This window comes from Kogia breviceps, chromosome 17 (genome assembly GCF_026419965.1).
Source record: "Kogia breviceps isolate mKogBre1 chromosome 17, mKogBre1 haplotype 1, whole genome shotgun sequence".
Lineage (NCBI taxonomy): Eukaryota > Metazoa > Chordata > Mammalia > Artiodactyla > Physeteridae > Kogia > Kogia breviceps.
Genome location: NC_081326.1, coordinates 54,348,989 through 54,361,484, shown reverse-complemented (window position 1 = coordinate 54,361,484; position 12,496 = coordinate 54,348,989). Strand labels below are relative to the sequence as shown.

The window sequence follows — 12,496 nt, the reverse complement described above, 5'->3', positions numbered from 1 at the left end:
GACAGTGATTAATGTAAGATTCTAATTATATGTCAAAGATTTTTTTGTGTTTCGTACACTCAGACTATACATTGTGATAAATTGTTATAATTGATAGCATACAACTCACAACTCGTGGTTTGAAAGAGAACTATACTATGAGTTTGGTTAAGGAATGAATTTGTGGATTTATCCTGATTCCCTCTTAACAAAATGTAGTAAATTAGCAAAACATAAATTTATGTTTATTATTTGACTATAAGTATGATGGCATATCACAGAAAATTAAATTTGAAATGGTTTCTTCCTTATAAAAGTAATTATGCTCTTTAACAGAGCACCATTTAATATGATTAAAAAATAAATGTAGGTAAAATAAAATGTGCAAATCAAATATTTCAATGGGAATAATAAACAGCATCAATCATTTTCATTCAATGGGTATATGTACTGTATTAGATAAAATTATTTTTCTGCATGGAGAAATAATTATGTCATCAAATCCCATTTTCACTACTTGTTACACAAGTCTCAACTTTAAGATGGATTTTTAATAATTTTCCCCATACCACATAAGACAACATAGTTTATCCCAATAAAAATTATACTTTTCCTATATAGTGTGATATGTTGTCTAGAATATTCTTTAGGTTTTGTATACTCTTTAAAATAAATTGACCTCAAGGCACTGGTTGTTGGACTCTTAGTATTATTCAGAGGACTAAATGTTCCTTTGTTATTGCTCCTATCTAGTTATTAAATCAATGATATTTCCAACTGTGTAGTTAAAATTATTGAATATTTCTAAATAATTTTCTTCATTTTCATTTGCATTTACAATAATTATTCTGGTTATCTGCCATCTTTGAAGGCACTTATCAATACTTTTCGTCCTTATACCATGCTTCCAACTGAAGATTTTATTTCTCATTTTACAGCATGCTCTTTTGGTCATAACTGTCAAACACTAGCCATCACTTGCTATGTTTCGTACAATATTTCATTGTGCTTTTCTGTGTAGATATAGCATAGCATTTACTTCTCATAATGATATTTAAAGGAATTTTTCCACAAAAGGATCCTTCCCATCTGTATTGGTTTTGTATTGCTGTATTACAAAATTACCACCATTTCTTGGACTAACACAACACAAATTATAATCTCATAGAGCCATAGATTAAAAGTTTGGCAGGGGTCAGCTGGGTTCTTAGCTCAGATATCACAAGTCTGCTGTCAGGGTGTTGGCTAGCACTGTGATTAAGGCCAGGGTCCTATTCCAAGCTTACTGGTTGCTAGTAGAATTTATTTCCTTACCAGTGGTATGATTGAGGTCTCTATTTTCTTGCCAGTGATTGATCAGGGATTTTTCATAGTTTTTATAGGCTGCTTGTGGTTCCTTACCACCCTCCCCACCCAAAGGCAGTTCAAAACCTTTCAGCTTAGCTACAGCACTTCTCTCAGACTTTCTCTCTACTTGGCTTACAAGGAGGGCTATGTAGTATAACATAATCACAGGACCAACTGTCCCATCACCACTGCCATATAGTGTAACCTAATGAAGGAGACAACTATCCCATCATATCCATAGGTCCCACTTGTACTTATGGGAAGGGGGTGGAAATCTTGGAGCCCATCTTAGAATTCTGCCTAGCATATCCTGTTGAGTGACTCATTTAGGTGATAGTTCAAAACAGGATAGAAAATACAGGAAGAGAAAGAACAGAAGGTTAGAAGATGTGTTTTATTATTTATCACCCTAAGCAGAACTATCTTTACCTGAAAAGAGATATAGTTAATATATTCCTTATATTTTTTCTCCTTACTTTGGTAAATTGATTTATTTTAGGTTAGTAAGTAGCATGTTTTTATATTCTATGGCATAACTTCAATTCAATTATAATCGGACAGTGTGCTTCAGATGTTTATTTTTCAGATGATCACAATTTAATATGAATTTATTTTTGATATAGCATATTTTTTTTCTTAGTAAGAAATATAGGGTAATGGAAAAAAAATTTTACAAGACCTAATGTTTAAGGCTGACTATCACTCAGATGCTCTGAGGCTCAGTTCTTCATAATATGAGGAATACAATACTGATTCTACAAGGTTGTTTTGAAGATCAAGGAAGTTAATGATGCAACATTCAAAGCGCAGCACCTGATATATAAGCAACATTTAATAAATGTTAGCTAATATCTTTGCTGTTCTACCATATATATTCAATATTATATATCAGTAATATTGATATATATTCATATATATTATAATGTTTGGTCATGTCATATAAACTCTGAATTTCCATTTTCTCAAAAGAAACAATATATCTAGCTATTTGTTTTGTCTTTCTTAGAGTGTTGTTCAAATAAGAAGATGGATGTGACAATTTACCCATATGTTATTTCAGCCAGATGAGTTAGGGAGTTTCCCAGGGTTTCCCAGGAACCATAGTGCTGCCAGTGGAGTGATCCATTTTCAGCTTGAAACAAGGGAAGAAATGACAGTTTTCACATATGCACAGACATGTGCAATGCTCTTCCAGGGACAAAGCTCAGAGTCTAAGAGAAGCAATCCACTCAAGAGTGCAGCTCTGAGCTAACACATCAGTGCTAGAGACAGAACTGGAGCATGATGAGGCAGTCATTGCAATCAACTTGGAAAGAGGGTGAAATGGAAGAATGCCAAGTTTAGTATAGAAATTAATTGAATAATACTTGTTACCTAAATATAGTCCTTTAAGCAGGTGCATAAACAAAAACTAATAAAAAAATTATGGATAATTATAAGGGCTCTGAAGCAAAGAACAAACATCTTCTTAAAGACATTGTGGCTAGAAGAGATAATACACAGAACTGAAAGTAACAATATGTTCAAACTGCAAACTTTTGGTCATTTTGATTAAGTATAATTATTTTTTCCAAATGACCAAGAAATAACAGAAACTACTGATCCATCTTTAAAAAAATCTTATAGTTCTATGTATCTACATATTGTTAAGAACCGTGATGATTCTGACATTTTACCCTATTTGAAAGTTAACGAGTTAGCCTGCCACAGTTTCAGGGATGCTGGCAGAAGACAGAAAACTACTGAGTCAGGGACAAAGGGCTATATTACATACAGCAATAGAAATAGAGTATCGGCAATTATTCAGGTGCCCAGAGCCTCAGTTCTCAACAGGGCAATGAGAAGGGGGCCAGGTGATGCCCAAGTAAACAGGCCCTTTGCTCTAGAGGAAGATAGTATTTCCATATTGCTGCTGAACAAAGACAGTCACTACCTCTCCTTCCTTATAAGATGTGGAAAACATGAGAGACATCTGGAGAATTGTTTCCCAACACATGCGTAGAGTGTTCTACCACCACAGCATCTGGATTCAATAAATGTTAGACAATTTTCAATCACTTTAAAAAATTCCAAATGAAAGATACCTTTAAGAATTATTATATGAAGATCCTCACATGGGTAGATGCTAATCTAAAAGTTTCAACATCTTTATCGGCTATATATAGTATTATTTTTAAAAGCATTTAATACGCTACAACATTCTATATATACTTTTGGATAATTCTCTAAATATCATCTGAAAATAATGAGTGCTCTTTCTTTTCTTCTTTTCCATCCTGTAAGGGGTGTTTGTTGAACTCTCTTTCAGTAGGTTGGGATATATCTCCTCCATCACGATTTCAAAAGGATTTATCCAACTACATTTATTTGTACGATCAGTCTCCCATTTTGTCTTTTTGTACTATTTTTTGTTTTATACCAGGGTAATACTTGTTCATATTATGTATGCACTGAGTACATTTTCCTAATACAGTTATCACAACATAAATCCCAGATGACTATAAATAATTAAATTTTGAAATGAAAATGTATAGCCCATGAAGAAATATAGCAGAATATTATCAACTCATGGGAGAGGAAAGCTTTCAAACTGCAAAGGCCAAAAGGAAAATATGACACTAAGGAAAAGATTGATTGATAGACTGGACTAAATAAAATGTGAAAGCTGCTGTATAATAATAAAATAAAAAAGCCACTTTTATATTAAAAGGCAAAAGAAAATATGGATTTAAAATCTGAAATCTGTAAGATATAAATTTATATTATACTTATATAATATAAATAAGTATACTTATATTTATATTATATATACAAATACTATTGTCTCTAATAGAAAAATTGTCAAAGATATTAATTGAAAATTTACTAAAAAATTAAAAATACCCAAGAGTATGTGAATAAAGGACTTCAATTTAACATAAATTTATCATTAATACTAATCTTATGCTTTGAAATATTTTTGGCTTGTGGATAGGGGAAAATGACAAAAGGATTTTCTTGAACTTAGTAGCCATGAAAAAGAAATATGAGATGAGACCAAAGTAATTTAAAAAGTATATGTGTTCAGATTAGAGAGTTATCAAATGAAATCTTTCAGATATGAGTTGATATATGAAAAAAGAATTTATCTATATGAACTTCTGTTTATGAATTGGGGAAAGATATGAGTTATGGAAGCAACTGATTTATACGGGATACTACAGAAACTTATAATGTTCAAAGGTTCCACATTATTAACTTAAGGAATTAGTCTGTTAGATTACATTTCAATTTTCTAAATGTGAAAATTATGGCCATATATTATTTCATTTTGCTCTCGAGTCAAGCTGATATAATTTCATTTATAGTGGAAAATAAGTAACACAATGTCAGTAACACAAACTTTATTTCTAATAAACCATGTATGTAATTTTATCAGCAGTTGTTTACAAAGACACAAATACATTTAGCACATGAACTAAATTTTGTGAGGGAGGTTTACTTCAAATTTGTATTATTTTTGCTTGTTTGATAATAACATTATCATTTTAGATACCCAATCTGCCTCTGAAATTGATAAATAAAATTCACCATAGTAAGTGACCAGGTCCTCCTGCTTTTAACTTCTAGCTACTGAAAGAAACATGGGTACACTGAACATATCTATCATTTAGCTATTGCTATAGGACAATAACAAAACCTCAGGGGGATGCAAAATTAATATTTATTGTTCAAGCCTATGAGAGGGTTGGCTCTGGTAATCTTGGATGGACTCACTCATGTTTCTGCTTAGTGGCTAATCTGGCTGACCTCATCTGGGACAATTTGAGGTGATTTGGCAATACTCAAGTGTCTCATCCACTAACAGGATATTTTAGGTATGTTCTCATGCCCATACCCAAGATGCAAACATGAGAAAAATGGAAATGCAAAAGCACTTTTAAAATCTCTGCTTGATTTGGTCTGCTAACTTCCCACTGGCTAAAGGAAATCACATAAACAAGCCAAGGTTCAGACAACAGGACCATGACAACATATGGCAGAGGGCATGCGTAAAGGGGAGATGAGATAAAGAAATGGTGGCAATTTTGCAATTATTTTACTATAATTTCCCATCATATTTTCCAACCTGATATCTTCGCTAAATTCTAAATTGTCTCATCCCCATGTCTTTCTCAACAAAATGGCAACGCAATTCATTCAACTGTTCAGGTCCAAAAACTTTGGGGTCATGCTTTATTCCTTTCTTGTTCTAGCAACTTACATCTAATTCAAAGGCAAACTGAAGCAAAATATGTCTTGAATCTTACCATTTCTCACCATCTTTACTGCTACTACCCTAGAGTCCTAACAACTATCATCTCTCCCTGTATTTAACTAGACTACTACATTAGACTCCTGCCTGCTTTCCTAGCTTTCTCTCTTGCCTTCCCAACACCTGTGTATTCCTCAGTAATAGTCCTTAATACCTCCTTGCACAAAACCTTTTTATGACACTTCTGTTTATATCCAATTGTCAGATTATAGTCACATGAAACTTGGCTGCACTGGGGGCTGGGAAATGCAGTCTTTTATTCAAGACGTTAATATGGCCAGCTAAAAAGTGTATTGCTATGAATGAAAGGGATAGAAGCTAATAAGGAACAATTAGAAGTTTCTGCCACAGTGTCAGAATAAGAAACAGTACATATTCTATTTTTTCCCCATAGATGGACTATGAATAGTTTAGTTCAACATATCACACAGGTGTTTTGTCTATTCTAGTTTTTTTTTTCCTACTAGTATTTTTGTTCTTCCAGTTTTATTGAGATATAACTGACATGCAGTACTGCATAAGTTTAAGCATAATGATTTGACTTACATACAACATGAAATGATTACCACAAGTTTAGTGAACTCATATAGATATAAAATTTCAAAAATAGAAAAAAGTAATTTTTCCTTTTCATGTGAACTCCTAGGGTTTACTCTTTTAACAACTTTCATATATAACATACAGCTGTGTTAATTATAACACTCATGTTGTGCAGTACATCTTTAGTACTTATTTATCTTATACTGGAAGTCTGTACCTTTTATTCATCCAATTCCTCCTCCCCACACCTCCTGCCTCTAGTGACCACAAGTCTGAACTCTCTCTGTAAGTTTGTTGAAACAGCACATATTCTTGTTAAATATCCATTTATAAAGATAAAAATATTGTGGTTCTACCAATAAAAAAGGCATGGGACACAGTCTTATCTATTTACTAATGCCTTCCAAAACACATCTTACAAGCACCTATCATGTTCTAGACATTATATTAGGTGTTAGAAAACCTTTAATATGGCTCTCAGGATGCTTATGATTTGGTGGAGAAAAAGAAATAAAAGCAACTAATATCCTAACAATTTACAAAAGTATTTAAATCCTTTTATATTGACACAAACTAATTTGGTCAGATAAATATTATCATTCTTATCTACAGATAAAGAAAAAACAACATGATTGACTTACAGATAGCAATATGCTGGAGCTGGCTCAGAGGGCATCAGGAGAGCAAATTGCACAATGTGAATTCTCTTCCCAACTCAGCATTTGGTGACTTCATGTTGATACCTTGAAAATGACTATGTTTGGAGTACTTACACAATGGAAATCAGCAAATTTTTAAAAGCACGCTTTTTTGTTTTCCAGAACACTAGTTGTTAAACATTTACCAGCCCAAGGCAGTAATTGGCACGCAGACTACTGGAATTAAGGCCTCAGTCTTTACATCGCTTTTACGTTGTTGAAAGCACAGCTTTCCAGGCTTTATAAGAACCACCTGGAGATCTTGTTAAGCAGCTGATTCTTATTTCAAACGTTTGGTGGGGCTCAGGATCCCACATTTCTAACAGAATCTTGTTGATACCAATCCTGTTAACCCACAAAACACAAACTACATGATGCAACATTTTTCTTACTTTTCAAAAAAATTTTCAATGTCAGTTTGGTCATCATGTTATTTCAAAGTATAATTATTTAGCCATACTTTGGTGGTTTCAGTAGGAGGTGAAATTTGTTGCAGGTAAACTATCCTACTTTTCCTCCTGTAATATGGTCGAAATTGATGTCAATCACTTTTCATTGTTAGAAATAAAAATCAGTGAAGAGGGCGTTTCTGCACTCTACCTTGTTAGTCTTACATTTAGGAAGCAGTCTTATTCTACAAATTACAAAGTTCCATATTTCCAGTTGTCAACTTCTGAAAGCAATGAGTTATAAAGTTTTCTAGTGACCAGATTGTAAGATGACTGAACCTATTATGCCAGCTTCAATTATAACGATGCCATTAGTTAATTTTGCAGTTGTCATTAGCTCTACATATGGGGAAATAGTGAGCAACGTTGATGCTGAGCATGAAATTCTTTATATCTAAGTTATTACAAATCCAAATCTTGTTACAAGAATTTTTAGGATACATCTTAACTGTCATATTCTTTAAGAAAACAAACAAATTGGATTTGCATTATATTCACTACTAACTTCTTCATGGGCAAGAATGTATTTTAAAAATACAGTATTTAGGAACAAACTCATAATAAAAGTATTTAATACTTTCATAATCTAAAGTTCAAGTTTTTACTTCTGTGTCCAGTTTCTTTCTTCAGTTGCTTCTCCTGAAACCTTCTTGTCCCTGGATTCACTAGCAGCATGTAGGACACTCAGGTGGCACATTTCTCCTCATCTGGATAATTGTATCTTTTAATATATTTATTTACTATAGTAAATATTCATTTTAGACAAAGAATCAGAGGCCTAATGACATAGTCTCTGCATAAATTAATTATTGTTTTCTCCTTTAAATTAATTTATTATTAACACATTATAAAACAAATGGCAAACATATAATTAAGACATTTAAAGTGAAACAATTTATAAGCTAATTCCTATATATTATCATAATAGAATTTTTCAGGAAACATTTAGAAGCAAATATTTGACATAAACCCTTCTTTATAATGATAAAATCTCTGTATTTTCAGTTTTAAAATCCCCATAGTTTCCAGTAGTTTTTATGACATATATTCTGATTTTGATTTTATGTTCTCCCCTCCTTAGTAGGTCTAAACATGGTAATTTTATAATTTTTCATTTCCAAAAAGTAATGATTTCAAATGCAATATACAATGGGGAGAATTGTTCCAATTGGTTATCAGATAGAACAACTCATAGAACTGCAATATTTAAAGCTCAATGTAAACCAAACAAACTCAAATATTAAATAGAAAACAGTGTTGTTTCATCACTGTTTTTCTATAAAATCGTACGTTTATACCTCTTCATGGTTGTTTAGGTGTGTTCATAAAAATATGATCATATGCTTCTCTTAATTTCCAGTGTAGTAAACATTCTCCATTTTTTGACTTTAAGACAAACATAAAAAACAAGTAAAGAATCAGGTAATGAGGGAAGCTTCTATTGTACATAATATCAGAGTTGGAATCTAAAATGTAGGCTCAATCTCTAGTTCCACTCTCTTTCCCATATGTAATGAAGGACTTAAAATATTCACATTTTACATTTACATATTCTAAGGTAATACTGTTGCTCAGCATTATTACAAAAAAAGTAATCGTGTCTTTTATATAATAAATCTTCCTGGGATTTATTGAAGTCCCAGGAATTGGCCATACATGAATCAAGAAATCAAAAGTTCGAGCCCTTTCTTACATTTCCTAGTCTTCCACTTGCATTCTAGAATCCAGCCTTCTTGAACTACTCATACTTTTCCAAATGTGTAATGCCTTTACTCGACTGGCATTTAAAATATTATCATTGAATGAATACTTGGCTGGTGAATAAATGAATGCCAGCTGTGATCTATGATGACTTTAATACTGTGTGTTGTTAGAAAATAAATATGATCTGAATTGTTAGATCTAAAAGGATGCCTAAAAGTTTCAGGTAAACTAGAATTCTCAGGATTTCCACTCTTTTTGCATTTTTACCTTTTATTTTTTTAAAAAAGAGGAAGTTGTCTCCATTTTTGACATATAAAACTTCAATTATGCCTCTCCATCTTTGGCCAGATGCTGAGTACTAGTATTTAATGTTGTAAGGGTAAATCTAAATACAAACTTAAAACTCTTGTAATATAATAGCCTTTCCCATAGCCGAATTCATTTTTATGTTAATGGGGTATTTTGTTGAAACTAATGGATCATTAGTCTCCTGTGAACAGAAGGTTCTAGTAGCAGTCTTCACAAATGATTTGAATTTAGGTGTGATGTTTGAATATTATAAGCTGTATTTATGGTAGCTTTATAAAATTTGGAGTTAATTATGGACTGCTGGGACTAGCTGTACTCTGGGAACATTTTCAGTGAATGTATATCTAGAGTTTTTACAATTTTGCTTAATCTTTTGAGTTCAGGTTTCATTCTTTTTCCTTAAAGGACTAAAATTTTAAAAGATTCTGAAATATTTTCTATATTTTAACTAATTCTCCAGTTGTGCACAAAGAGCATTCAGAAAGTTCAAGAAGGATGAAATTATTAGAGTTAGCTTTTAGTTATTTTATTTTCACATTAGATGAAAATAGGAACACAGGCTAGAGTTAGTAAGTCTCCTTGGTTTTCTAGTTAAAAATTAAGAAAACAATATTTAATTTATTAATAATTATGATTCAATTAAACTAATTTATTTTAGCACTTAAGCAGTGAGATCAAGGAGAAAGCTCACTGAAATTCCATAGACATTTGAAAAGTTCACTGGAAAAATAGTCAATGGTATGTGTATACTTTTGTCAGAAAATTTTTTAAAAAATTTAACAGTCAGACTGGATAGCAGACGCCCTGCCCCACCAAGTTTCATGATCCTCAAAAAGTTAAATGTTTCTCACCTTCAGATGTAAAAAGAGGAGACCTAACTAAATGGTTTCAAAAATATCCTCCAGATATTTATTCCTATGAACTTTAATAGTAAGGGGAGTAAAGGCAGATTTTTTTTCCAGCTTTATTGAGGTCTGATTGACAAATAAAAATTATATATATTTAAGGTGTATAATCAGATATTTAGATATTTGTATACATTGTGAAATGATTACCACATTCAAGCTAATTAACATATCCATCATGGAAAGGTAAATTATTGTATATGCCAAACTTTTTGTAAAAGATGGGAGAAAAACGCTTAAGTGTCATGGGATTGAGGAAATTATTCATTTTAAGAGTAATAACGGACAATTTCAAGAAATTATAAGTGCTTAATCATGGTGGGTAGTAGCTGGATAAGGAGGAGAGGGCCCCAAAGCAAGAATCAAGTTATCATTGAGCAAACAGATTGGAAAATGTACACATGAAGTCAACTAGGCCGTGGACAACTGTGTCATATTCAGGATATTAAAAAGGATTTTGTCTTAGAGGAAAACATAGGCAGAACACTCTTTGACATAAATCACAGCAAGATCCTTTTTGACCCATCTCCTAGAGAAATGGAAATAAAAACAAAAATAAACAAATGGGATCTAATGAAACTTTAAAGCTTTTGCACAGCAAAGGATACCATAAACAAGACCAAAAGACAACCCTCAGAATGGGAGAAAATATTTGAAAATGAAGCAACTGACAAAGGATTAATATCCAAAATTTATAAGCAACTCAGGCAGCTCAATAACAAAAAAACAAACAACCCAATCCAAAAATGTGCAGAAGAACTAAATAGACATTTCTCCAAAGAAGATACACAGATTGCCAACAAACACATGAAAGAATGCTCAACATCATTAATCATTAGAGAAATGCAAATCAAAACTACAATGAGATATCATCTCACACCGGTCAGACTGGCCATCATCAAAAACTCTAGAAACAATAAATGCTGGAGAGGGTGTGGAGAAAAGGGAACACTCTTGCACTGCTGGTGGGAATGTAAATTGATACAGCCACTATGGAGAACAGTATGGAGGTTCCTTAAAAAACTACAAATGGAACTACCATATGACCCAGCAATCCCACTATTGGGCATATACCCTGAGAAAACCATAATTCAAAAAGAGTCATGTACCAAAATGTTTATTGCAGCTCTATTTACGATAGCCAGGACATGGAAGCAACCTAAGTGTCCATCAACAGATGAATGGATAAAGAAGATGTGGCACATATATACAATGGAATATTACTCAGCCATAAAAAGAAATGAAACTGAGTTATTTGTAATGAGGTGGATAGACCTGGATTCTGTCATACAGAGTGAAGTAAGTCAGAAGGAGAAAAACAAATACTATATGCTAACACATATATATGGAATCTAAGAAAAAAAAATGTCATGAAGAGATTAGTAGTAGGACGGGAATAAAACACAGACCTACTAGAGTATGGACTTGGGGATATGGGGAGGGGAAAGGGTAAGCTGTGACGATGTGAGAGAGTGGCAGGGACATATACACACTACCAAATGTAAATTAGATAGCTAGTGGGAAGCTGCCGCATAGCACAGGGAGTTCACCTCTGTGCTTTGTGACCACCTAGAGGGGTGGGATAGGGAGGGTGGGAGGGAGGGTGACGCAAGAGGGAAGAGATATGGGAACATATGTATATGTATAACTGATTCACTTTGTTGTAAAGGAGAAACTAACTATTGTAAAACAGTTATACTCAAATAAAGATGTTAAAAAAATAAAATAAAAAAGGATTTTGTTTTCTGAATAGCTGTGTCAGTAGGGCGTCTGCAGGTCAAAAGTGGGTCAAGTATATGGAAAGTTATGATATCTAACTGTAGAGGAACAGGTCACGTCAGGCATAAGGAAAGAATTGAAGGTTTTGGGTTTTTTTAAATTTCAGCTTTATTGAGGTATAATTGACAAAACTGTAAGGATTATATCTAGAAGAAAAATCATGTAACTAGATCCTAGGATCAGAGACAGGGGTGGAGCATAAACTGGCAAAGCAAGGACATAAATTTCAGACCACACACAGGAGCTAAATGCACTTCCTAGCTTTCTTTGTATATGGGGATAAGTTTTGGAAGGCCTGGTTTGCTTCAGTTGAAAAATAATGTTTTCAGAACATGATGCAAGGATCATAACCCGTGAAAATCCCTCACAGAAAGGAAGAGATGAGGTAGAGAGAAAAGAAAGAGTTGAATAAAGATGAGCAAATGGACCATTTAGAGTAGGAGAAAAATACAGAAGAGTAGATGATTAAATATTCTCAAGAGAAATTGTTCT

At 32.9% G+C, this 12,496-nt stretch overlaps 1 protein-coding gene across 6 annotated transcripts in view; it reads left to right on the top strand.

The window, feature by feature from the left end:
• The window catches only part of CSMD3 (CUB and Sushi multiple domains 3), a 1,102,347-nt gene that overhangs the window by 166,914 nt on the left and 922,937 nt on the right, over positions 1–12,496 (top strand). The window lies entirely within an intron of this gene.